At 45.2% G+C, this 26,662-nt stretch overlaps 1 protein-coding gene across 4 annotated transcripts in view; it reads right to left on the reverse strand.

Annotated features, from left to right (window-relative positions):
- The window catches only part of Adarb1 (adenosine deaminase, RNA specific B1), a 125,536-nt gene extending 98,880 nt beyond the window's left edge, over positions 1 to 26,656 (reverse strand). For 3 of the 4 annotated variants that reach the window (XM_013351210.2, XM_013351212.2, XM_026785461.1), the window contains exon 1: positions 26,587 to 26,656. The gene's annotated coding sequence lies outside the window, so the exon portion shown is untranslated. Of the gene's footprint in view, positions 1 to 26,299; positions 26,318 to 26,586 lie in introns of those variants that run through there. The other variant, XM_026785460.1, reaches the window with a different exon arrangement.
- Positions 26,657 to 26,662: the final 6 nt, after the last annotated feature.

The following is a 26,662-nucleotide window of genomic DNA, read 5'->3' on the forward strand; positions in this document are numbered from 1 at the left end:
CCAGGTTACCCTAATCTTCCATCAATGTGGGGTTGCTGTATCTAAGTGTTTCCTCACTTTCTGCCACCAAAAGGTGTCAAAAGCTCCCCAAGAACATCTCCTGTCTAGTCCAGGCCCCTGCAATTTCCAAGAAGTTCTTGTTCCTTACAACTTATTTGCATTTTTTATGGAGCATGCAGTTGTTCTGCCACCTTAGGGTACATTATGTCTTCTGATAACAGCCTTCAAATATGCTGAGAAAATGGCTTTTCCACTGGATGTGTCTACATAAGTCTATAAGAAGAGCTGGCTGCATGGAGTGGAAAGAGGAGGAAGTTTAAACCATGGATAAATATTCCGGTAATTTAAAAAACTCTTAAATTCTGTATTGATAACAAGTAGATATTAAACAAAGTAAGGAAGATAATACTTAAAATTCTGATTGGCAATCCAAAAAAAAAAAAAAGGTCCAAATAGCTCACCTATATTGGGAAAAAACATGCTTGCCATTGTACTTGCATTTATTCCCAGAGAACAGTTAGCAATAAACAAACAAACAAATAAAAAAGTCTGCTAGCATTCCCATTACTCAATCCGAATGTCTGTGATTCTGATAACAGAATGCTACCTGGAAAGTCACACGCTGTGCTTAAAGAGAAAATGGAAATAAGCACTACTTTCCAAAAGCAAAAGAATGGCTAATGGCAGGAAGCAGGTAGTCTCCAAATTCTGACAGGAAATAAGTATCATATCATTTCAAAAGCATTAGGAAAGTGTTTTAGTTACATCATGGGGATACTACGGAAGTCTGTACCATGTTAAGGCTTTTAATACAAAACTTCACCCTCTCCAAGAGGAAAATTTCAACAGTGCATCCTGGTCTGCAAAGACTAGGTCCTGGGCATTGTCTGAGCATTCCTTGGAAGACCATGGGGCTATAAAAGAGAGAACTGAACAGGGACCATAACTAGGCAGTTACAAGGCCATAAAGCAGCAATGGAGGCAGTATGCAGACAGGGCAAGACAGCTTATGAGGTCCAGTGGGCAAGGAGATGGGGTAAGGTAGGTTCTCTTCCATCACACAGACCCTGCATGTCCTGTCTGGGGCTTACCATAAACAGTACAGCATCAAATCCTCACTGAAAAGGACCCAGAGTAGACTCCAAATTCCTTGACTAGAATCTCCAAACAGCACCTACACACACCAGCACCACAGAGCAGTGTGTGGAGCAACATGACCATGGTGGCCGAGTTTGACTTGGCATTACTGCTGCTGGAAAAAACCTGCTCTGAGCCTGAGGCCACCATGCCTACCCCCATCTTGACCCCTAGTGGCCCCTGATTAGCCGTGAAATCACTACCCAGCATTGGGTTCCATACCTACAGCAGCTTCCTCCCTGTACCTAGCTCTCTCAAACCGCTTGCTGTGCTGGCTCTGAGGCTCATGGTTAACTAGGGCCAATAGCCTGGATGTGCCCAGCTTACAGACAGCATGCAAGCAGCTGACAATCAATACAAAAGCCTCCAGAAATGATCAGAAAAGAGGATCTCATATAGACAGGTTGGAGTCTCTAGATCCTAGGACCAACACCAAGAGAGAAGAGGAAAGGCAGTTTCCTGCTGAGCTAGACCACTGTTTAGGAACTTAGAGCACTGCAGCTCTACCCTGGGACTCAAGTGTGGCCTTCTCTTTTATCTTTCACTCTTTAAACTTACGAAGTCACGAAACAATGGGTTGCGAATGGAACCTCAGTGTCTTGGGAGAATATGGGCAGTCGGCATTCTCCTAGGTCACCCTTGTAGCCACCGTTGTAGAGTTCTCTCAAGAGCCAAAGAGTTTTGGGGACTTGACTTAGGGACAAAAGTTGACCAACCAACTGGCTCAAGGACAGCTAGATCAGCTCCACATGACATTAGTCAGCGGTCTATCACGTGTGCTCCAGCACTCAACAAGAGCCTGAAGCTACCATTCCAGCCTGCTCCCACATGACCTTCAGGTGCTACCTTTGGTATCTGTGTAGGTCAAATAGCTTTGACAAGTTAAAGGTAAACTTTTAAATATAGCTTTTAAAATCTTTAACAAGAAAGACTAAAAAAGAAAATCAAGTATTTAAATAGGAAATACAGGCTAGAAAAATAGCTCAGTGGATAAAAGCATCCAACTTTTCTTGCAGAGGACCTAAGTTCAGTTCCCAGCACCCATATCAGACAGCACACAACAGCCTGTAACTCCAACTTCAGCAGTTACAATGCCTTCTTTCAGACTCTATGGACACCTGGACTCACAAATATATACCCCCCCATACACACTTTTTTACTCTTTAAAAAAGACTAGAAGCTTACTTGCACTATGTTTATAAAAATGCTATATTGTTTTATGCATGCTTTTATCTTTGCAAATTCACATTTAGACTACTTTGTGTATAAGTCAGTATCTCTAGACAGGGCAAGAGATTACACCTCAAGCAGATTATGGTGCACAAGCTGATGCAACAGCCTTCTGGTAAGCATCAGGTTCACATCCTACAGATACTTGAGGACCTGGGTACTGTGACCATCACAGCTCAAGGCAGGCAGGTCACAAGGCAATACCAGGTATGATGGCTAACTCTCTCTGTGTCTGTCTGTCTGTCTGTCTGTCTGTCTGTCTGTCTGTCTGTCTGTCTCTCTGTCCCTCTGTCTCTCTCAGATTTAGGTGCCTTCATCTGCATCCAACAGAAATGGTACGGTGTTTTTAAAAGGACCCCCAATGTGCCTAAACTTTAAAAAAATATAATAAAAACTATAACATTAGGGCTGGAGAGATGGCTCAGTGGTTAAGAGCACTGACTGCTCTTTCAGAGGACCTGGGGTTAATTCTCAGCCCCACATGGCAGCTCACAACTATCTGTAACTCCAAGATCTCTGACACCCTACACATATAGGCAAAATCCAATGCAAATAAAAGAAAAAAAAAACACCTAAAACATTTAGGGCCAGGGAGACAGCTCAGTAGGTAATGTTGCTTGCCACCAAGTCTGACACCTGAGTTCAATTCCCAGGACCCTTAGTGACCATCCCCTTAAGTTGTTCTCTCATTTCTGAACATACATGTCCATGCCCCCAAAATATACAAACAAAAATAAAACATGTTTTAAAATGATTTTAACAGACTCACATTAAACATTAAAAAACACAACTAATTATAACTGATTAGATACAATAAAATAAGACTGCTGTCCTATTAGAGATTGCATTTTTCAGTTACCAGTTCTACACTGCTGTGAGGAGCACTGCTAAACCTACAACCATGAGGATTCCTCAATGGGAAGGCAGGAGTGAACACGCCTGTCAGGTCACCACCCACAATCCTGAGGATCCATCACCTATCAGTTAGTGTTCCACCACACCCCATGAGGCTGGTAAAACAGCTACTGAGATATTATCTTCTTGGGGAAAATGAGCACCTATAGCAAGGATATTTCTGCTCTACAGGGAACATGTAGTTGGTCTAAAAACCTCAAGCACTAATTCTAAGACAGAGGCAGTGAGAGTCAGAGAGAAGCTAGGCCAACCCCAGCCTATAGTGGTAAAGCCTCTACCCTAGAGAGAAACTTGAACTAAGCTTGGGACAGAAGACTGAAAAGGCACTCAAGTACACTGACAGATGGGACATCAACAAATACCACCTTAATGGCAGCTTCTGACTCCTTGGCATATCCTGTTCACCTTGCCTCAAACACACTGTTCAATAATTTAATCACCACAGGAAAGAGGGACTAACATCTTACTTTGCACATTGATAAACTGAGGCCCAGCAAGTTAACAATCACATAGTAAAGCGAGGATTCTACCAAGCAGCCAGATTCCAGGACCCAGATGATGACCCCTTCCCATGGCTGAGAGCAGGAACCAAGTAGATGGGGAGAGCTGTATGAGGAGGCCACGGTCGCAGTAGACATGGGGAGGGTAGTCTGAGGGACTGCTGGCAGATGAAGCCAGGTCCAACACACTTTGGAGCTAATGAGATTTTTGTTCCAGCGGTGCCAGGATGTCTCTGAGGACTATAGGCACAGGGCTAGGACAGTGACCTCTAACAACTGTGAGCAGGGTACCAACAACATGGAAGAACTGTGGAGCAAAAGAGAGATGTGGGTTAGCCTGCCATCTACTAAGCCCTGGAGAGTCCTAGAGAAGTGGACATCTTGGATAGGAGGCTGCAGGGACAGTGGGCACATTGATGCAAGGGACCTGAATGATAAAAGGAAGCAGAGATTCTGGGACACGCACCAGCTCTCTAGCAACCAAGTGGGTGGCGGTGGCAAGTGCTGTGAAGAGGAAGGCTGAAAGAAGCAGCACTGGTTGCAGATGTCATGCACCTGGAAAAGCAGGTGAGAAGAGCTCCCAACAGGCCACCAGGAGCCAACATGGAGCTTGAGAAGGGAGGGACTAGTGACCAGCATGGCCCTGAATCCAATGACACACCTCTCAGCGGCTAAAGCCGAAGTCATGGCCCTCTGAGCTGTGTCTAATCAAGGCAGGTCCAAGTGAAACACAACCTCATGGGCATATCTCAAGTACCCACTAGCACTAACCCTCCTGTCATAGAAACTCCACAGTGACCTTTCCAAACCAGCTTTGAATTTATCCTGCTCCGAGGAAGGGAGGTTTCTTTCCCTTTTAAAAAAGACCCAAGTCACCTCATACCATGTCACCAGAATCGTGGGTATCCCTGACTAGTTCTCAGGCTGTGAAGATGCAGTTCTCATATGAGTCTGGCCCCTCTTATCTGCAGGAGAGCTGGTTTCTCTGTTTGCCTTTGTTCCCATTAACTGAGAGCAGCACGGTGGCCCCTTCTCTTTAGAGCACAGAGGGCCAGTCTCTCAGCTCTTGCCTAGAGGGCAATGCTGTTAAGTACAGGAACCTTCCCTCAGCTCTAGCTTACAGCAGAACACCCTGCATAGAAAAGTAAATGAAAGGAGAAGACTCCTCCCAAGTCTCCAGAGGGCCCCATCCCTTCTCTTAGCCCTTCTGGATTTTCCTTTGGTGCCATCACTCCTAAGGAGGCTGAAGATAAAAGCAAAGCAACTCCAGATGCCTTTCCTTCCCTTTGGTTCCCAAGATGTTTTTGCTTTCCTGATGAAGAAAATGCTCTTCCCTGCTTCCCTCTGGTCTGCTTCCCAGTCATGCTATTGAAAGAAAGCCATTGCCAGATCCAAGGACCCAAGCTGGAGATGAGAAACCACACTTTGGTGCAGCAGAGTAGAGGAGGCAGGATGGCCTGCTGTCCCAGCCCCAGGATGCTCTCCTGTCAGTAATGAAACCCAGGGACCAAGAAAAGAGATTTGGGAGATAGCCAAAATACATCCTTGAGGCATGAGTGAAGGGTGAAAAAGGAAGGAGGCTGACAGCAGCAGTCAGGGGCAGACTAGGAAACAGAGAAAGATTCAGGATGTGAGCAGGGGCATAAAAGAGAAAAAAGTAGAGAGGAGTCTGGAGCACACAGAAGACTAGCCAAGAAGCCACTAAGCAGGCACAGACCAGAAGCTAACCTTGACAAATGTTAGGTTGTTAAGGATTAGAAGAGCCACTTCGGAGTTAGGAGGGAGATCAAAACCTGAGCCAGGGAGGCGGACATCATAAGTAAGCCAGGAAAGCTGCTTACCACCAGCATTTGGGAATAGAAGCTTGCCTCAGTGCAGGGCAGGAAGCCTCTTGGATGACCCTTGTCTCGTTTCAAGGTCTTCATTTTTCTCCTTCTTCACAGTGGCTATCTTTCACCATTTGTGGAATTGACAGAGATACATCTACATAACGAGATACTCACACACCAGCAAGGACCATGCTTCATTCCTTCGCTACAAAATCTGCAAGAGGCATGCTGGAGGAACTGGCTGTGAAAGAGGGCTGGAGAGGAGAACCAAGTGAACTTCAAAGCCTACCAGGACCTTCACTGTCTAGTGGACCAGGGATAGGATATGTATAAGGAGCCTGGACAGCAGGGGCTTCCAGGGTTCCAGACTGCACTGCATCAAGCCCCCAATCCTCTGGTAAGGAGCCCTGAGACCAGATGTTGCAGCTCCTCCAGGTTAGCAGTGGAGGAGTCTCTTCTGCAGAGAAACCTGGCCAAAAGGCAGAGACAGGTAACAGGAATGCCTATGAATGTGCAACAAGAGATTTCAGAAGTTCCAGAAATTTCTAACACCTGAATCTTTACCAAAACAGGACAATCATACTTCCAGAATCACTGAAGCAGGAGTGAAACACCACTGCAACAGCAAGAAGCAATGACATGACCAGAGAGAGGACTCAGCACTCACCAATGCCTATATCTTGTGTTATCTACAGGATGAGAGGGATGTTTCAGGAAGCCTGCAGGGTGAGCCATAAGCAGACTTGGGTGGCAATACCAGATACCAGTAGAGGAGGCCTGGTACCTCACCTGGGTCTTCAAGGGTTCTCCTAACCTTGAGAGTTGACTGGAAATATAGAGAAAAGCCCAGAACAACAGGCAAACTGTATAACACCCTGGTACACACCAGTCAGGGTCTGGCTCCCAGCCGAGGACAAGTGACTAAGTGAAGCCCCAGGCAGCACGGGCAGTGGTGGGGCTGCTTCCTTCCTTAGAGACTGCCTGCTTGGGAGCTGATTTTAGAGCCTTTGGTTTCCTGGTTTTCATTGTTCCAATTGTGTCAGCTATGGGGTGTGATCTGAGACACCAAAACTATTCTGATCCATTAGCAACTAACAGAGCCCCCTATGAGCTGCAGAAGGGAGATTGTGCTTTCTTTAACTTTAAAACACTAGGAATAATAGCAATTTGGACATCTTTAGGACCTAGGCTCTAAGTTCAAGAAAATAAGTAAGAGAGCCCAGGGAGATGGCTCAGTCAGCAAAGTGCTTGTCATGCAAGTAGGAGAACCTGAATTTAATCCCCATCAACCACAAGGGGACTGGGGGATGGGGGTGGGGTTACCTGTAAGCCCAGTGCAGGGTGGGTGTGGAAACCGGTCTTCCAACAGAATCAGAAAGTTCCAAATTCAGAGAGATAGCCTGTTCCGAAAATACGGTGGAAGGCCAGTGAGATGGCTCATGGCTCAGCAGGTAGAGGAACCTGCCCTGCAGAAATTTGCCTGAGTTGAATCCCCAGAACTCCAAAAAGTTGTGCTCTGGCCTGCATAAGTGACCATGTGCTTGCATGAACTCACGCACATATGCACGGGGCGGGGAGGGGGGGTCAGAGACAGAAATAATAATAAATAAAAATTTAAAAATAGATGGAAAGCCAGGTAGTGGTGGTGCTCGGGAGGCAGAGGTAGGCAGATCTCTGTGAGTTCAAGGCCAGCCTGATCTTCAGAACTGAGTTCCAGGACAGCTAGGGCTGTTACACAGAGAAACCCTGTCTCAAAGAAACAAAAACAAACAAATAAAAAAACAACAAAACAAAAAGGTGGAACGTGGTTGAAGAAGACATCCAACAATGACCTCTGGTCTTTATACATTCACACATATGTGCACACATACAAAAAAAAAGAATTTTGAAAAGTATAGGTTGCACAGCTCTTATTTTTATAGAAATGGAGTCTATTAAAATAATTTCTTAAATGATTATTCAGGCAAAGGGTTAGATTCAAGTATGATGCTAGAAACAGCTACAGTGACCATGTCCTTCGAGTCAACTGGGATTTGGAACAGTCCCTAGTTTTAGGCACTGCTTCAATATTTATAGGAAGCTGTGTATTTCCTGTGTCCTGTGCTACTGGTATCAGTCATGACCAGGTGACTTATGGGGGTAAATACATGTCCCTCTTTAATAATCTAATGGAACACAGCAATGGAGGAAATTTGACTTTAGACAAGGACTCCTAAGCTCTGATTTTTAAAGGTAACATTCAGACCAGGTATGGTGGTATACACAGGTAATACAGCATTTACAAGGCTAAAGCAGAAAGATCAAGGCCAGCTGGGCTACAAAACAAGGCACTACCTCAAGAGAAAGAAGTGAGGAGGAAGGGGAACCATGGGAAGGGGAGGGGAAAAAGAGAAGGAAAGGGAGGGAAAGAAGGAGAAAGGGAAAGGCGGAGGAGGGGAGACAAGATGAAATAACAGTGATCAACTCCCAGACTGAGACTTGCTCTCATAATTGTTACCTTGAAGAACTAAATTCCAAGGTATAACTGTACTAAAAATAGAAACCATGTATACTCCCAAAACATTTTCTGCTATGTTCATGTTTTGAATAAATCAAACCAACCAGTTATGACACTGTAGGAAGGATGAGAAAGGTCAGTCACCACACAAAGGAAAGGAGGAGGGAACTGTCCACTCCAGCAGAGCACCAGGGATCAAGGGAAGAGAATTAAGACTATGGGTCTCAGCACAGGCCTGCCTCATTCCAGGCCTCTCTCCTTTGGCCACAGTAACTCCAGGCCTTCCCTATCACACTCTCTGCTCCTCTGAAACCTCCTCCAAGAAACCTGAGAAGGAAGCTGATCTCTGGAGTCTTGTGAATTGTTCCAAATAAATAAAGTAGAGCCATTTTCTTATTAAAATAAAATAATGCTGTTTAAAGTAAAGACGAATTAATTTGCAAAGGATTAGAACAGCAGAAACCCAACCCAGTATGCAGAATGACGAGCAGATGGGGCTCCAGGGTCTCCTGGCTTACATCCAAATGCCCAGCCCATCACCATCCAGGCACCATCTGGGTTCACCAGTGCCTCCTCCTCAAGAAGCTCACACTCAGAGGATCCACCTTCTCACCCATAGCTCATCGCTATACCCAGCACATTAAACATACTGTGAATGGGTATATGGCCAGGCTCCCAATCCTCAGAGCCACCAAGCTGCCCAAAGACACATTCACCATAGAAAACTAAAGCCAGAGGCCCACACCACTTCCTGCCCTCTCTAGGAGTGACTCACTAAACCAGGCTCACTACCATTCACTCAGTGGTGACAGTTAATGCCATAAAAAGTACTATTTCACCAAATTTCCAATTACTATACTGTTATAGCCCTTTAAACATTAACCTTTTCTAATGTAAAATCATAATTCAACTTCTTTGCCTTTTAAGTGTAAAAAGTTAGTAAAAGCAGAAACAATCATACACGTAGCGAGGCTGAATGTCAACTAACATCAAAGCAGGAAATTTCACAACCCAAGCAGTGGAAGAAATCAGGTTGACTTAAAATAATGCCAGGGGCAAAATTAAGTGGAAGTCTGGGTAAGGAGAAAATTGTCAGGGACAGTCTATTGATGTGTCAGCCAAATGAGAGATGCTTCATGAGGACAAGACTGGCTGATCTTTGTATGTACTACCACACTTCCAACTCCAAAATGTGCCATAACAGGCACACAGCAGGAATTCAAAAAAATCTGTTTAATGACTAGGTAGGCAAATGAATGGAGCAAGGCCTAGTTTATGCTAAGGATGAGAAGATGTATGAATTTAAGTCAATGGCACCACCACATTTAAGCAGAGCTGTTATCACAACCCATGTTGTGCAGTCAACAAAACTAGTACCCAGAACAGCCATGGCCTACAGGCTCAGGACACTGCAACTACTTAAAGTTAAACGTGGCAGGTATTCAAGCCAAGACTAAGGACGCCATGGCAGCACAGGTCAGCAGCAGTCACCTGAAGAGGTAGAAGCATGGACCAGAGAGCACAGGTCTATTTCAGGGGACGGTCACATGAAAACACTAAGAGGAGAGCTATCACCTGCTTCCCAACAATGCCACACTTTCAGCAGACCCGCCAACCAGGTGACAGCACACTGGCAAGCTGAGCTAAAATATAAACTAACAAAATTGGCAAATGTTCAAACCAGGCTTTGTCCCCTACCTGGAAAGCAAGGTGCTAAATATTTACACCACTAGGGATACTGTGCAGTCTTTAACCCATGTCTCAAAAAATAGGAAAAGCTCGGGGTCTGGAGTGGGAAGAGTTTCCTCTTGAAGACGGTATTAAACAGAAACTGTGGCTTTGCAGTGCGTTTGCATCCTCAGAATGCAGGATGTCAGGAAGCCCATCCTGACTTTTCTGTATTTAGAGATGGTAGAGGGAAACCATGACCATCTCAGCAGATGCAGTGGATGCAGACAGTAAGTTCCAATGCTGCTTGTGACAAAGATGACTCTTAAAGAGTCCTCAGCAAACTGGGGAGAGGCAGTCCCTTGCCACAGATAACATGTACAGAACAACTACAATGACCCTCCCCCATTTAATGGCAGCATGAGGGGACTTGAGTGAGAGATAAGGGTCAAAGAAGCAGCCCGCTCATTATCACCACCATCTATGCAGCACAAACCACAGGGTATCCAAGACTCTAGACAATTAACGCTACAACTGGGCATTAAATATTATAATACCATAAGTAGACCATGTGCTCAGAATAGGATTCTTTATGTAGATGCCATGAAATATAATCACAAAATCCCCACAGTAACAAGTCTTGGAGGATAACTGAAGAGACTTCTACGGTGAGGATGCTTGGCCTGGGGGCATGGGGCAGACCACTCAAAAATGTGGGCTAACATATTAGGCCAACCTCAAGCTACAAAAAAATTCATATGAACCAGCTCAATGTGAAAGGCAAAACAACCGCTACAATAAAATGAATAATAATAGAGAGAAATGTTCTTAGATGAGATATAATATCCCAAAGAAATAAAGGAAAAGACCAACACATTTAACTATGAAAAAAAAAAAAAAACCTCTTCTTTTTGGGGAAGGAAAAATGAAGGAAACCAAAGCCAAAGATCAAGTAAGGCAAGCAGCTAATGTAGGAAATATTCATTCCATATCGGGAATCAAACACTCAAATGCACCTCTAGATTTGGGTCAGCTGAGGGCTCACTTTTTCCTGAGGATGGAGAGAAGCACTCCTGCCCTTGAGGGCCCGTGTCCACCCACATGTGAAGGGACATCTGCAAAGTGCTGCACACTGAAGCTAGAGAGGCAACCAGGATTTCCAGGAGGATGAAGTGACCTGAGCCCTCTCAGCAACAGAAGAACACAAGCTGGACTGGACGGTAGTTGCACATGCCTTTAATCCCAGCACTCCAGAGGCAGAGGCGTTGCTCTGGGTGCGCTCTTTCTATACATTCTTTCTCAGTCTTTTATTTTGAGATTTTAGATTCCATACGCCCTTCACTTCACCACTCCTGAAAGCATAAGCACAGGGATCTGAGCTGTGAGCACTGGGAAAGACTGGGTAGGAGACTGTCAAACTGAGAAATGAACTCGGTGTGGGACCATTAACTGTGGCAGCTTCCCACTAACCTTTTCTCCCCAGGATCCCATTGGGCGCCCCACCTTGTATCTCACTGCTGTGGCTTCTCTATGTCCTCTAAGCAAAGCGAGCGTCCCCAGCCTTCCTTTTCTCCGCTGTATATGCACAGCCCAAGCACTGACGTGACCCCTAACGGAACAGTTCGAGTTCTTTCCTCATTAGAAACACAGTGTCCCTGGTTGTGTAGGGACACTAGAGGACCACATGAGGTAGGCAAGCTCATTGCAGGCCAGGTCACCCCTGGTGAGGGACTATCTGTTGCCTCTCTCCACTCTAAAGTTACTTTTTCCCTTTTTAATAAATAAAGAACTTGGGGTAAAGATGTTCTGTTTCAAGGCAAAAACCCCTTTTCTCCTCAACTTTTCCCCACTAATCTTAGCACTGACCTCTGGAACACCCATCCTGGGATCCCAGCACTGTGACCACAGTGTTTGCCTACCCTGGCTAGACTAGGCCCTTCCCTGTTCCTTCTGCACCACTGACTGGCACTCTTCACGAGAAAGAGCTGTCCGTTCTTCCATATTTACATGCTTATCTGGTCAGCTGGCTGTATTAGTGGAGAATGACCTGAACTTTATTCTATGACCTAATTAATCATGATTCCCTTTCTTTGTTCGTGAAGGGCTCCTTCAGATTAGCCCAGAGCCTTTCCTCTCTTCCTGGTACCAACAGACATCCCAGAGATGTCATCTGTGAGCATTGCTTCTGGGCCTTCCCAGAGTACCTGTGTGAGATCACATGCACCTGCGTTGCCCTGTACTATTAAAGACCACCCAACTCCAATGCAACACCACATCCCAGCCCCTTCTGCCCTTATCTGAAATCTCCTGGAGCAAGGGGAATCCTGGCTTCTGTTATGATCAACCCATGTTTGAAACCATATACACACAGTACAGCCTGACACATTTAACTCCTGACCCTCGAGAAACAAATCTATCAAGACAGAACATTTCATTTGGTTCTTCCAGCTTTACCCTGAAAGAATCCAGTCAATATACTGTTTTCTCTCACTTGTTCTACTCGGGTCTCTACTTGCATCCCACATAGAGTCACCATGTATCTAATTATCTACTTCACCGGTATATGAAGCATCTATATCTCCAAAGGCTAGCCTGTGTCAGTTTACTGTATACTGATATACAGTATAAGGTGTACTGTTGCAGTGCAGTGACCCATCTTTTCTTTTTTATCACTTCTACATCCTGCTGTGACCACACTCCTCCATTCCCACCTCTTCTTGTACAAGCATCTAGCCAGCATGCATTTCAACATGAAGGAAGCTCACTAAACATTCGCACTCAGTACGTCCTAGAAATTGTTGTAAGACAGCCCACAGAGATGATCCTGCTCTTCATGACTCTCATGAATATGAGTATCTAGGTCACGCTACACATATTTTCATATTATTGGATATGTGTTTTTATAGGCTAAATGTAGGTTTAATTTAGGGGGTTCCATGGTTCAAACATTACAGTTGATTTTCTCTTCTGATGAATGAGTAAAACACACACACACACAAACACTACTGAGGATCTGACATAAGACTGCCATCTTAAGAAACCCACAGAGTTTCTGCTCAACATTATGCCAAGATAATTCAGATAATTCATCCTGGAAACAACCAAGGCACATGATGCAGAGAACTCCTCAGTAGAAGGCAATGGTTGTGAACCTAGCCTTTAACAGCTGAGCCATCTCTCCAGCCCAGTGGAAGGCAATGGAAAACCAATCTCAATGACAGAAATGGGCAAACATATCCACACAAAGACATTTTACTAATGTTTGGAGTAGCATAATTTGTAATTGTTATAAAGTGGAAACAGCCTAATCTAACATCATTTCTGGTAAGAGATGACCAGGATGTGATACATACACATAACAAAAGAGCAGACTACTATTGCAAAGCTGCAGGGTGGGTGAGCTTTAGATGCACGTAAGTGAGCTACACCCTGCAGAGAAGTCTGCCTAGGACCTGATTTCAATAAGATGAAGGGTTGACAAAAGGGAATCTAGAGATTGCATGCAGATTACCTACAGCAGGGGCTGGGTCCTAGTTAAAAGTTTCTGTTGCTGTGATGAAACATAAGCTTACATTTCCACATCACTGTTCATCACTAAAAGAAATCAGGACAGGAACTCAAGCAGGGCAGGAACCTGGAGACAGGAGTTGATGCAGGGGTCATTGCAGGGAGTTGCTTACTGGCTTGCTTCCCCTGGCTTGCTCAGCCTACTTTCTTAGAGAACCTAGGATCACGAGCCTAAGGACAGCATGACCCACAATGGACTGGACCCTCCACAACTGATCACTAATGGAGAAAATACCTTACAGCTGGATCTTATGGAGGCATTCCCTCAACTAAGGCTCCTTCCTCTCTAATGACTATAGCTTGTTTCAAGTTGACACAAAAGCAGCCACTGCAGGTTACAATGAAAATAACTGAAAACAGACATGGAGGGCACTCAGTGCAATGGGAAAGCTCCAAAACTGGACTATAATGATATTGTCACAACACAAACCTGAAAGAAAATTCTTAAACTAAAACAAGCAATTTTATTTTCTTCCTCATCTTTCCAGAGCACTCTGAAAAATGAACCTTCAGACGTAATTGGATCCTATTTGCATTATGTATTGCTTCCTTTTGCAGTCAGTAAGATCAAGAAAATTCCTAGGTCAATTCTTCGATAGACTGTGACAAGGTGCAGCTAACATAGCCCAGTGAATCCCAGTGCTCACAACTGCTGCTGAGAAAAAGGAAAACCTCCCTTCGCTCCAGCCAGGGTCTTCAGGAATAAAAAATCCTAAACCCACAAAGAGTTTGCCCTTTATGCCCATCTGATGTGTACCTACGGCTGATCAACACAGCAAAAACTTTAGGCAAGCAGAGTGGGCACTACATGCTAAGCATGAACAAGAGGCATACATTTGGCAGTGTCCTGCAGGTCACACAGCACCAGCCTATATTTCTGTGGAAAAATAATCACTGTCCTTATACAGTTTCTCTAGGGGGATAAAATTAAAGAACAGAAAGCATTTGTGTGAAATGATCAAATATGTCACTCAGTCATCTGCATGTGGGCAATAATCATCTACTATGAGGCACCAAGAAATACACAGGGGAAAAATCCCAAGAGTGTAAGTCAATGTCTCTGTTCCTGGTAGCTCTACAGTGTAAGTGCCAACGGACAGCTGGTTAGCAGAATCCAGACAGAGGTTTTCCTCGGAGCACTTCCAAAAGCCAACTGAGATGTTATGCAAGCCAATTTCTTTCACAGAGTTCCAGCAATGGTGAAATCTAGGTTGAACTCTGTGATCCCAAGTGTAGCTCTGAAATCCTTATGATTCCCTCCTCTGAACTCCACATCTTATGAAACAAAGACGTTGCAGCTTCATTCCCAAACCGGCTCCTAACTGGAGCAGTTACTTACCATTCACTGATTACGCCACTACCTTCTTGGAACTAGAAATTTAAACAACAACAAAAAATTATTGCGTGAGGCTCTGCAAAAGTTTAGATAGCATTTTAATGAAAATAAATTGTCAATGTATTATGAAAGGAAAAATAATCCCCTGGGGTATTCCACAAAAGAACATGATGTTACATGGGAAAAAATAATAATAAACCCAAATACAAAATGATAAATTCAGTTCCAGAATAACAATTTGGCTGTGTTGTTATTTTGGGTGGATATTTCCCCAGAAAGAAATCAATCTGTATTCATGGAGACTAATAAACATGTATCTGATGTAAGTAATTTTCCTCCTATCTAGAACAGTTTGGACATGAACAATTAAGTCATTGCACCTTGAACTGTGGCCCAAGTACATGAGTCTCTTGGGGCTTTTACCTTCAAACAGATGGGTCTCAGGCCATTTGTACTCAGGCCTAGAACATGTGTAAATTAACACTAAGGGCTTCCTCCCATTCTTGTGTGAGGTGTGTGTGTTGGGGGTGGAGCCACCCAGGTAATGAGTGCACCCTCTCTGAGGCAGCACAAAATTCCATCTGCTCTCATGCAGCCAGGATACACACAGGTGATAAGCTCTGCCAATCCAACACCCCCACAAGATTCTACCTCAGGAGAGAAAAAGCTGAAGAAGTAGGTGCCTGGTACACAAAAAGAGACACAAAGCTTAAGAGATGTCAGATTGGAAGGGCTCTGAGGTTATGCTAAGAACCTCAAATAAATTCCCTTTCTCAATAGACCCAACTCACCCAGAGTAGGCTAGCCATCATGTGGTTAGTGTGTTTGGGTTGTACTTTTTTGACAGCAATAACAAAGCCTGTGTTTATGTGCACTGCCCATTAGTAAAGGCACAGGAAACCTATGGACTTTCAGACTTGTTTTCTAGCCCAAATGGTAGATGTGTTAACAACTTGATAATGTTGGGAGAAGGGGCAATTAAATCTTAACTGATTATCTTTATCAGTCATGATACACTGCAAACTCACATAACTGCTAAGTTCGAGACAATAGACAACCTAGTTCTTCTGTACCAAATGAAGTGCAAAAGGGTTTACCAACTCAGGCCCTCTGAAGTCTTGTATTTCCTCACAAGACCAGAGCCCCTTATCTCACTTTCTTCATTCCTGCCCCAAACCTGTTCAACTCTTCAGAATCCTCCTCCAATACTGCACCCTCTCAACAGGCATTGACCCAAAGGGACATCTGTGTGCCAAGTGCTAGCCCTATATGGACCTTAGCAGCCAGAACATAAGGGCATAGCATGTGCTATTTACGCCTGCACAGGAATTCTACAATCAGTATTTGCTGGACAACTAAAGAACCTTAGAAGCCACCACTTTAGCATCTTCATTTCACATTCAAAGAAGCTGAGGCAGATTCAGAACCAAGCTGGGATTATTCCCCACAAGTCCCTAAATTCTGGATCACTCTCCTGCTTGCTTCTCAACCAAGCAGTTGATAAGCTACACTTTCTCCAATTTTAATTCCTGTAAACCTCCACAGTTGAATCACATAGATTTTTCATTCTGTCTGGCTGCTTTTTTCTGAAACCTCCCAGAGCATCCGACTTTCAAATGCTGTTATCACTTCAGGGAATGCATTTCAACCACACGCAGCCCAAGAGTGTAAGATGATGTTGTTGAGGCACAACTTTTTTTTCCCCAGGATGTGAGCACCCTGTTTTCAACAGATTAATTTACTATATTGTACTTTATGATTTTATAACAATTTTGAATGTTTTGTAAATGTTTCTATTCTACAAAGAAAAGCAAGGAAGTCTGGAGATAACACAGACATATGGGCATAAATACATGACTGATTCAGTAAGTACAGTAGGATGTGGGGGGCAGCATGTAAGGCAGAAAAGCATACGTTTGCAGAGGCAGACAACTCCAATTCAGGCTCTATCACTTACCACCTACAGAAGGAATAAGAAAAAAGGTTCTCCCCCATTCAGCAAGGATTTAAAAGTACCTGCCATCTGCCAGCCACTGTTCTGGGCCTCAGGACATACAGTGCACCACTCCTGCTTTCCAGGAGCTTCCGATCCTGCCAGGTAGTTGTATTTGGATGAAAGAAGGGAGTAAGGTATAGACAAACGATAAAAACAACCAGAGTGACAGAGCACATACTTGTGAATGTGTGTGCAGAAATACGTGAGAGCTGGCTAGAGACCAAGGGCAGATTGGGGGTAGAAGACAGAAGGGGCTGGCTGGGAGCACCTGATATGGAACAGGTGCGCGGTTTCAAGCAGGAGAGACTACTTGGCTGCTATCCAAGGACAAACTGAAAGGACACATAGTGAGAAAAGGGAGATTGGGCAGGCAGCCACTCAGGTAAGCCGTGAGAGCAACTCCTCAACGATGAAAAGGGGTGGTGGCCATCCCACAGAACAGTGTCCTCCCAAAATCAGTATGAGAACCAAACAAGACTAACCATGCATGACACACAGTAAGAACTTAGGAAATGTTTGCTAAATCATTGAACCTCTTTACATGAGTTTCATGATTGATCTGAAAAACATCAGCCCCGGGATCTCCTATAAGAGAACTGACCCAAGAGCAAGGATCTCCCTGAGCATAGCAGTTCTACCAACTTAAAACTTAGAAAGCTTGTGACTTACAGACAACATGTGATTATTTCAAAGACATAAGCACAAAAAAATGCTACACATTGTATACTAGTGGGTAATCTGATGCAAAATGTCTGTCCTAAGTATCACCACCCAAGAGTGACAAGAGCTTCCCTAACAGTTCCCTGACCTACCATGTCTGACGACAAATAAGACCCACTTCAGAATAGAAGAGAGCATGCTGCACAAAGAAGTCAACAAGAGCTAGTGAGAGTGCTCAGGGGGGAAAGCACTTGCTACACAACTTTGATGACGTGAATTCAATCCAGAGAACCCATGGTGAAAGGAGAGAACCAGCTCCCAAAGTCATCCTTATCTCTAATGATATCTGTAGCATTCAGAGGCCATGCACATGTGCACACACACACACACACACACATGCGTGCACACACACATAAAATAAATATTAAAACAGAGAGGGAATGAGTCTCTCCTAACTGAGAAGCCACTGATAGTTATGGCTTCTACGGCAGGAGAAGAAATTTTTTTAAGGGTGGAGCCCTAGTAAGTCAACCACACTCCAGTGAATGATTCCATACCTACCAACATATGATCAGCACAAATTGAACTCAGTAGATTATTTAAAGGGGGTAGGCAAGAAGTGGGAAGGATTGGGAATAGGGAGGTGGGGGTATTTGGGAGAAGCTAGAAAAAAATACATGAGACAGGAATGGTGCTTGTGCTGGTGGCTCTTATGCCAACTTGACACAAACTAGAATCATCCAAAAAGGAAAGAGCCTCAACTGAGAAATGCCTCCAGAAGATGAGGTTGTAGGCAAGCCAATAGGGCATTTTCTTAATTAATGATAGATGGGAGTGAGCCCAGCCCATTGTGGGTGGTGCTGTCCCTGGGCTGATGGTACTGTGTTCTATGAGAAAGCAGGCGGAGCAAGCTATGGGGAACAAGCCAGTAAGCAGCACCCCTCCAAAACCTCTGCATCAGCTCCTGCCTCCAGGTTCCTGCCCTATTTGAGCTTCTGTCCTAACTTCCTTCATGATGAATAGTGATATGGAAGTGTAAGACAAATAAACCCTTCCTTCCCAAGTTACTTTTGGTCATGGTGTTTTATCATAGCAATAGTAACCTAACCCTAACTAGCATGTGGTACATGCCTTTAATCCCAGCACTCAAGAGGCTGAGGCAGGTGTATCTCTGTGAGTTCAAGGCTAGCCTAAACTACATAATGACACCTTGTATCACAAAGCAAAGGAACAATAAAATACATAAAATCTCAAAAAGTATAATTAAAAAATATTTTTAAAGGGTGGAGGACCAAGAAGACTGACCAGACACACCAAGCTGGACTCCCACACAGGCTATTGGAGTGACCTATGCCATGAACAGGTATCAGAGGAAAGAAATTGTGGCTACAAGACATGGTTGGAGCTTCTGGACTGTTCAGCGTGTGGCTGCTCATGGAAAGCTGAACAAGAACCACCCACAAGCTACAAAGTGCCCTAGGGTCAAAGCTGCTGCATGCATGCCCTTCAAGAACACACGTGGGACTTCTTCATAGGTTCTGTGTCTGTGTCCTTCAAAATACCCTTTATAATAAAATGTAAATGTGAATAAAGTGGTTCCTTTCTGGAAGCCACTCTGAGGAGGGGCTGTGAGAACCCTGACTTGACAGTCAGAAGTTCCAGAGGTCCAGACAAACCACTGGGCCTGAAGTGAAGGTCATCTTAAAGACAGAGCCCTGAGCCTAAGGATCTATCATGCTCCAGGCAGACAGTATCCAACCGGACAGGAGCAGAGGACACTGCTGATGTCTGGTACAGAGCCGACTGCCTGCACAGTGAAATCTTGCCACCCTCTGAGGATGATGTCATGAGGAGTTAGTAGGAAAAACTGAGTCTGCATTAGTGTTTTCTGCTTCGTCTCTCCTCTTCCTGAGCCCAATCCCGCACCCACCACCAAGGAAAGATTCCTGTCTTCTCTCCTTCCTCACCTCTACAACTCTCAGCCTGCATTATGTGAAAGCGTTAACCCCACTTTAAAAACCTGCACTGCCTATACCACCTGTCCCTACATGTCCCTCCAGCCCCACCTTCAAATCTCCAACTAGACAATGACACGGTCCCTTCCACAGTTCCATAGACTAGACGACATAGCCCCCTCTACAGCTCTACCAAGCAGTGTTCCCCAACTGTCTTTTCACCACACCTTCACAGGAAAGGTCCTCATGCCCTCTGCTGACACACGGCCCCACTGTCCTCCAGTTTTCCAAATAATGACAAAACTCACACTACATATGGACCTCAGCCACACCTCTTTCTGCAAGTCACAGATACAATAACTTCAAAGGACAGCATCTGTTGTGCCTTACTTACTCTCCTTCCCTGATGTAAGCTCTCCTTCCCCCTGTCCCTGGCATCTTCCACAACCATACACATGAAGCAGGTTCCCAGCAAAGCCTGTGTGAAGAAGCAGGGGAGGTCCCTGTTTCTCGAGTAACAGCAGTGAGTTCTGCCCTGTATGGGGAAAGCTTCTGAGTATCACACTGAAAACAAGGATGTTTCTAACTTCAAATCCTAAGCAGCCAAACAACCACAAAGAATACAAGTCAAACTCATTCAAGCAAGGCATGTCAGCAAACTCTTAATGGGAGTTTTGTTAAACAGGATGAACATCAATGTAAATGTTGGCACCCTCGATGTCACCTTCCTCTGGGGTTGGGGACATTCCAAATGCAAGCCAGTCATTTCTTCTACAGCTTTCAGATGCCAGGTCCTCTCATGAGGGCTACATCTGATAACTAAGGATGTTAGCTCTCCTTCCAATGAGGACAATTCAAAGACGAGGAAACGTTTTAATAAAGAAAAATTCCATTCCATATAAACCTCTCCATAAAAAGACCACAGGGCATGTTTGCTTGTGAGAATGGTATTCCAGGTCCTATGCCATTCTTCCTAATCCAGGCTAGCACATCTTCCAAATACTTTTGAATGAACTGAAGGTCCCAGATACAGAAGCTGCCTCTGTGCTGGGGTTGAACGTCCTCTCTCCTTTAGCCCCTAGAACCTTTTCAAGGACTTGCTTCCTGCAATGTTCATTTCAATCAGGTCAAGAACATGCTACCATCATTATCTAAAACAAGATACACAGGAGCCTAGACCATTGCACCCATTTTGAGTTCTAACAGTCTGTTTTCCTTTAAACAAAACTTCCTTAGAGAGTCATTCACATTTAATGCCTACAAATCCCCACCAAAGTCACTGATGGCCTGCCTCTCATCAAATCCAAGGAAGTATTTTCCAGACCCCTAAGACTGAAAAGTACCTGATCACTGGATTCCTGGATACTGGACCTTCCTGCTTGCCTTCTTCTTCAGTATCCACCACTTCAGTATCACAGTACCTACCTCTGCTCTTCTGCATCCATATTTACTGTCCAGCCTATGATATGAAACAGCAATTATACTCAAAAAAGACACCTACATTTACATATATGGCCCAACCTTTTCCTGAGCCTGTCCTTGAATTTCCATTTCTATCCAAATCTCTCATTCAGATGACTAATCATAAAAACAATAAGCTAAGCAAACTCTCTTAAATACTGCAAGTCAGGTACTATTCTAGACCTTCTTCATTAGCTCAGCATATTGACTTGACAACCATTTGAGATGGTTGCTTCCTTCCTTCCTTCCTTCCTTCCTTCCTTCCTTCCTTCCTTCCTTCCTGTCTCACCCCAACTGCCTCTTTCATATTGGGATTAAAGGTATGTACCACCATGCCTGGTCAAGACACAAATTCTATTCTCCCTGAACTAAGGATAAAAAGCTGAAGCACAGAAAAGTTAAATAGCTAGGTGGTGGGATGGCACACTGACCCCCTGGTTAGGGTATTGGTATGACTGCTGAGTAAGGTCTCAGGCTTCATTTTCCAAATCTCAAGTCTAAATCCCTACCTTAAACTACAACCTTCCCAGGCTTCCAACTCCACCAACGTGGCACTACCCCAAGCTAAAAGTCAGAGGACTCAAATCTAAGCAATGTGTTGTGATTATATTACTCCAGTATCCTTTTCCATGAAAGCACAAAAGCACTGCAATAGTCTATGCTCAAAGTCAGTCCTTTCAATGAGTGTAAATGAATGCTAAGTGGTAAGAAAGTATTGCCATCCTCTAATTGGCCCACCCTCCTCTGTCAGGAACATAAAAAAACAATGGTGCACCTCACAGACAAAGCATCTTACACGGTGATGAATCCACCTCTCCCCCGTGCTGGGCCCCAACCTGGGCTTCCTCGCTGGTCTCCAGGGCTACTCCTGCCTGCAGCAATGAAGTGAGGGGGATGAGTGTAGCATGCTATAGAGGATCTCTCTGTGCCACTGACTGTGTGACCTGGAACAAGCTCCTCACAGTTCCCTGCCTTGACAGCACCATCTATAAACAGTAAGAGGCTGGAAAGACCGTCCAGCAGGACTGACAATCTGAGAAGTTGTCCTCTGACTTCCACGTTGTCTACACTCACACATAGAAACATGAAAATAAAATAAATGAATAAAAACCTTGAACAGTAATAATGTTCACCTTTTGGGCTGCCAGTTGGTTGAGCCTAACAGCTATGAAGTATCTGAAACAGCCTGGCACATGACAAGCTCCTAAAAATCCACAAGCCAGAATGATTCTTTTGAAAGATAAACCAGATCACATCCTTCCCTATCATGTTCAAAACTCTCTAAAAGGGAAAGGGGGAGGGAGAAGAGCAGGCAGGCCAGCCCTCCTAAAACCTCCCATCACTCTGGGATTAAAATTTAAATCCCTAACCACAGCCTCTATAGTCCAGCAAGAAGCAGTCCTCCCCACCTCTCCAGCCTCATTTCCTGCCACTCTCCCTCCCTTTCTGACCACAATGGCTCCCTGACATTAACAACACATGTCAAGGCCCTTTACCCCAGAGTCCCCTCTGCCGGGAAGGCTGCATCAGGCTGTAGCCAAAACACATCCCCACACTCCTTGGACACCTATTCTGTTTCCTCCCACCTACCTCTTCTTCCTTTGCCCCTCAGGGTACACAGACATTAGAGTCTAGTCTTGTTCAGGATTCCACTATTCCCATAATGAGAACCCCAGGTAAGCAGAACTAGCCTCATCAGGCTCACTAGAACAACAACCTGGAGCACAGGTACCCCCAATGAGAAAGAAAGAGCATCCGGTTTTAAAATCATTGATCTAGAGCCAACAGCTTCCACTCCGTTCTTCAACATAAATACGAGACACCTTTAAGCTACTTTCATTCCCCTCCTGCTTCATCTGGACTCAACCCATCATGCCTGAAACCAAAGTCATTGGCATACATATTCCTAGAGTACCACATGAGTATAAACACGGGAAGAACAACGGGGCAGTATTATCAAACTGTTTAAAAGAAAACAACAACAACTTGATTATTAATATCAATGATCCTAACTGCCGTGGAAGGCAAGGTAAAGATCTCTGCTGGCCTGGTTACTGCACCTTCTTCATCCACTCCTCAAGAAAGACAGTCACAAGCAATAAAGAAGAAATCTTAATTAATCTAGTGCAGTGATTCTCAACCTGAGACCTTTGGGGTCAACACTTTCACAGGGGGTCACATTTTAGATATCCTGCATATCATATATTTTCATTACAATTAATAACAGTAGCAAAATTATAGTAATGAAGTAGCAACAAAAATAATTTTATGGTTGGGAGTCACTACAACATGAAGCTTGCAGCATTGGGAAGGTTGAGAACCACTGATCTAGTGGGCAGTTTTTAAGTAAAATTGTTGCTAGTTATTTATTCTACTTCATATACTATGAACACATTAAATGAAGGGTTTTATTGATTTATTTGTTGGTTCATTTTATTTATTTTTTTATTGAGCTATATATTTTTCTCCGCTCCCCTCTCTTCCTCCCCCATCTCCTTCTACCTTCGCCCATGATCCCCAAGCTCCCGATTTATTCAGGAGATCTTACTGTTTTCTACTTAAATAAAGGATTTTAAGTCTAACCATTTCCCTCACATCAAACTGTGGACTTTGGAAATTCTTACGTTAGAAAGACACTGAAAACCATCAAGTTTTCCAGTAGAACTGAACCTCTCCAAGCGTTCACACTAACTTTGATTATCTCCTTGACATCTGTATAACTTCATTGATGACAATCTCCAAAAGCTGCTTCTAGATAACCTCTGAGCTATTTAACAATATTCTCTCGTCCTGTGTATTTACATGGCTAATTACAGCACTCAAGGCAATAAAATCCAGTTCTTAAACACAACTTACTAATACAGAAATTTGGGATTAAAGATTATGAGCAGATCTTTCTTATGCCCATGTATAAATAAGAATCCTACTGTTACGATGTTAATGAAAATTTTAAAACACTACTATTTTAAAAACTGATACAGACCATAATTCCAGATACTGGTACATTGCATTGGTGGTATAGTGGCGAGCACAGCTACCTTCCAAATACTGGGAGCCTAAGACAGGTGGACTGATAGTCTGAGACCCACGTGGGCTGTGGGCTACGTAGACAATGAGTTCAAGGCCAACCTGGGCAACATGGTGAGACCATTTCTCAAGACTGAGATATACTTCAGTAGTAAACCACTTGCCTAACATGTGCCAGGGTCTTGGTTCACTCGCTGCCCAGTACCAGAAAAAATTATATTAAAAAATTATATATATATAATTATATATTATATAACTGAGTGGTGGGGTACAGATGGAATGAAGTTGAGCCTATTCTGTGTGCCTTTTGGATTATTATGTACACATAAATTGCTTGCCTTCCTGAATGCATTATATGCATGCTTAAGTTTTTAAACCTAAAAGCTAAAGTTGTATACCTTTGCAAATATTGTAATTTTATCTCAAAATGTTAATGCTATTAAAGTGATTAGTAGGCACACTGTCTGTGGGTTTTGTACTGTGCCTGTGGAGTCCTGCACTGTAACTCCAGAGAGGAGGTCTAGCACATGACCAGTTGCAAACTGTTCATTTGCAGGACAAGACGGCTTTAAATGGTTCTTTTTTAATTCCAAAATATTCTGAAGCAGTTTAAATGCTTTACGGCATATAAACTCACAAAGAAGTGAATTTGCCTATGAGCCAAGATGTGTTTCTCAGTATCTAATCTTCCTGCCTTGGCCTAGCAGCAATGACTGACTGAACACATCATGGAAGATACTTCATTAATTTCTCTCTCCACCATTGTCCTTGCAGAAAGGGCTCCTTCGATCCTTCCAAGTGGAGCTTTGTAGCTGACGCAGAAGTAACTGAATGTGCCCAGTTTCTGAAACCCCTTGACATCTACCAGGCATGGAGAATGCATTCCTTCCCAAGCCTGTGAATTCCACCTCTCCACCACTGTGGGATCACAGCACCCAGCCCGGGGTGTCTCATCCAATATTTATCAAGCCCTGTTGTGGGGTGCCCGTGCTGTGAATCTGCTCCTTGGAGGAGCCTCTACCAAGGGACCATTAATCCTCATTCCAAAGGAACTGTACCAACCAACCTTCTGCCTCCTTTTTCTCCTCTCCCTCTCCAGGGAACCCTCTCAAGCAAACAGGGTAAAGAAAGTTTCATTGCCGAGAAAGGAAGAAACAGCAGGCTCCTTCAAACAGCTTAGACACTGCTCTTGAGTCAAAAACAGTTTTAGAAAATGCAGCTTCCTTTCAAAGGTACAAAGAGTAATACATTATTTCTATTCTCAGTAAAAATTACGGTTTGGTCATCTTAATTACGGCACCTAACAGTAAGAAAGCAAGTTTGCTATCAGGCCACTTCATTATCCTTTCAGAATGGAACGCAATGATGGTTTTCAAAAGACAGAAAAAGATGCCCTCTCCAGAAGTAACAACCCAAACCTGCTAACTGAAAACATTAACGTTCAACCAGACACAACGGTGCGGATACTCCCCTCATAAATCCCGAACCGACAGGCAACTCCTGTGGCACTACAGTCTAGCGTCCACAGCCCCATCTGACACCTTCTCTCGCACACAGTCACCACACAGTGATTTTCCGACTACCTATGCGAGCGCCTCAAAATTCACCTCCAGTCCCTAATGTCCCAGATGGCTCCCACGGCCATCGGGGCACTCGGAACTTCGTCACCCAGACGCAGGGCGCCCCATGCCGACTCTGAGCCCTCGGGAGAGACACGGACCACCAAAAAGCAGCCTCATTCCCCGGGTCACGGTGCCCACTCCCTGGCAGCGCAGTGTCTCCTTTGCAGGACACAAGGCGCTCACCATGGGGCACAGCTTCCCTTATGTGGAGTATAGGGTTAGGATCTCCCTCCTCGGAGCACAGAGTATCATCTTCAGGTTACAGGGTTCCCCCCTCCCTGTGACGCATCTTCACCTCTGCGGGGCACTCGGCCCCCCTCCTCTGGGCGCAGTCTCCCCTCTGTCAAGCACATGGTCCCTTCTGCAGGGCACAAAGTCCCCATCCCCTGGTACGTCTTCCCCTTCTCGGAGAACAGGGTTCCCACCCCCCGGCTCAGCCTCCCTTCTGCTCCCGGCACAGGTCCCCTCTGTAGGACACAGGATTCACTCTCTGAGCGCAGCCTCCCCTGTGCCAAGCACATGGTCCCTTCTGCAGGACACAGGGTCCCCATCTCCGGACTCAGCTTCAGAGTGACACAAGGTGTCTCCCTCCCCGGGAGCAGCCTCCCTTCTGCTGGGAACAGGTCCCCTCTCTAGGATACAAGGTCTGCATCCTCGGGTCAGCTTTCCCCCTGCAGGGCACAGGGTCCCCCTTCCGGGGTGCAGTCTCCCCTCTGCTGGGCAAAGGTCCCCTCCCGGGATACAGGGTCCCCTCCCCGGAGCACAGGTCCCCTCCGCCCGGCAGACGGTTCACTTCCCCGGCGCAACCTCCACTCCGATGGGCACAGGTCCCCTCCCTGGAGTAGAGGGTCCCCTCCGCGGGCACAGCCTCCTGTCCGAGGGGCGCACTCTCGGCTCACCGCGGCGCAGCGCATCCCACGCGGACGCGGCGCCTCCAGGAGCGGACAAGCCGTCTTGGGCGCAGCCTCCTCCCGCAGCGCAGAGCAGCGCATCCGAGAAGACGCGGCCCGCCCTCCCCGCGCCACCCGAGGATGCGCCAGCCACCCCGCAGCCCGCCGCGGGCCCGGGGCCGGGATCTATAGAGTCTGGGGTCGGTGGTCAGGTCCGCAGCCGCCGGCGCTGCGCGGCCTCAGCCACCTGCCCCGCGCTTACATAAACGCGGCCGCCCTCGTCCCCGTCGCCTTACCTCGGGTCACGCTGCGCCCGCGGGCTGCCGACGTCTGGCTCTGGGCGCTGCGGCGGGCTCGGCTGGCCCCGCGGCC

This window comes from Microtus ochrogaster, linkage group LG2 (genome assembly GCF_000317375.1).
Source record: "Microtus ochrogaster isolate Prairie Vole_2 linkage group LG2, MicOch1.0, whole genome shotgun sequence".
Classification (NCBI taxonomy): domain Eukaryota; kingdom Metazoa; phylum Chordata; class Mammalia; order Rodentia; family Cricetidae; genus Microtus; species Microtus ochrogaster.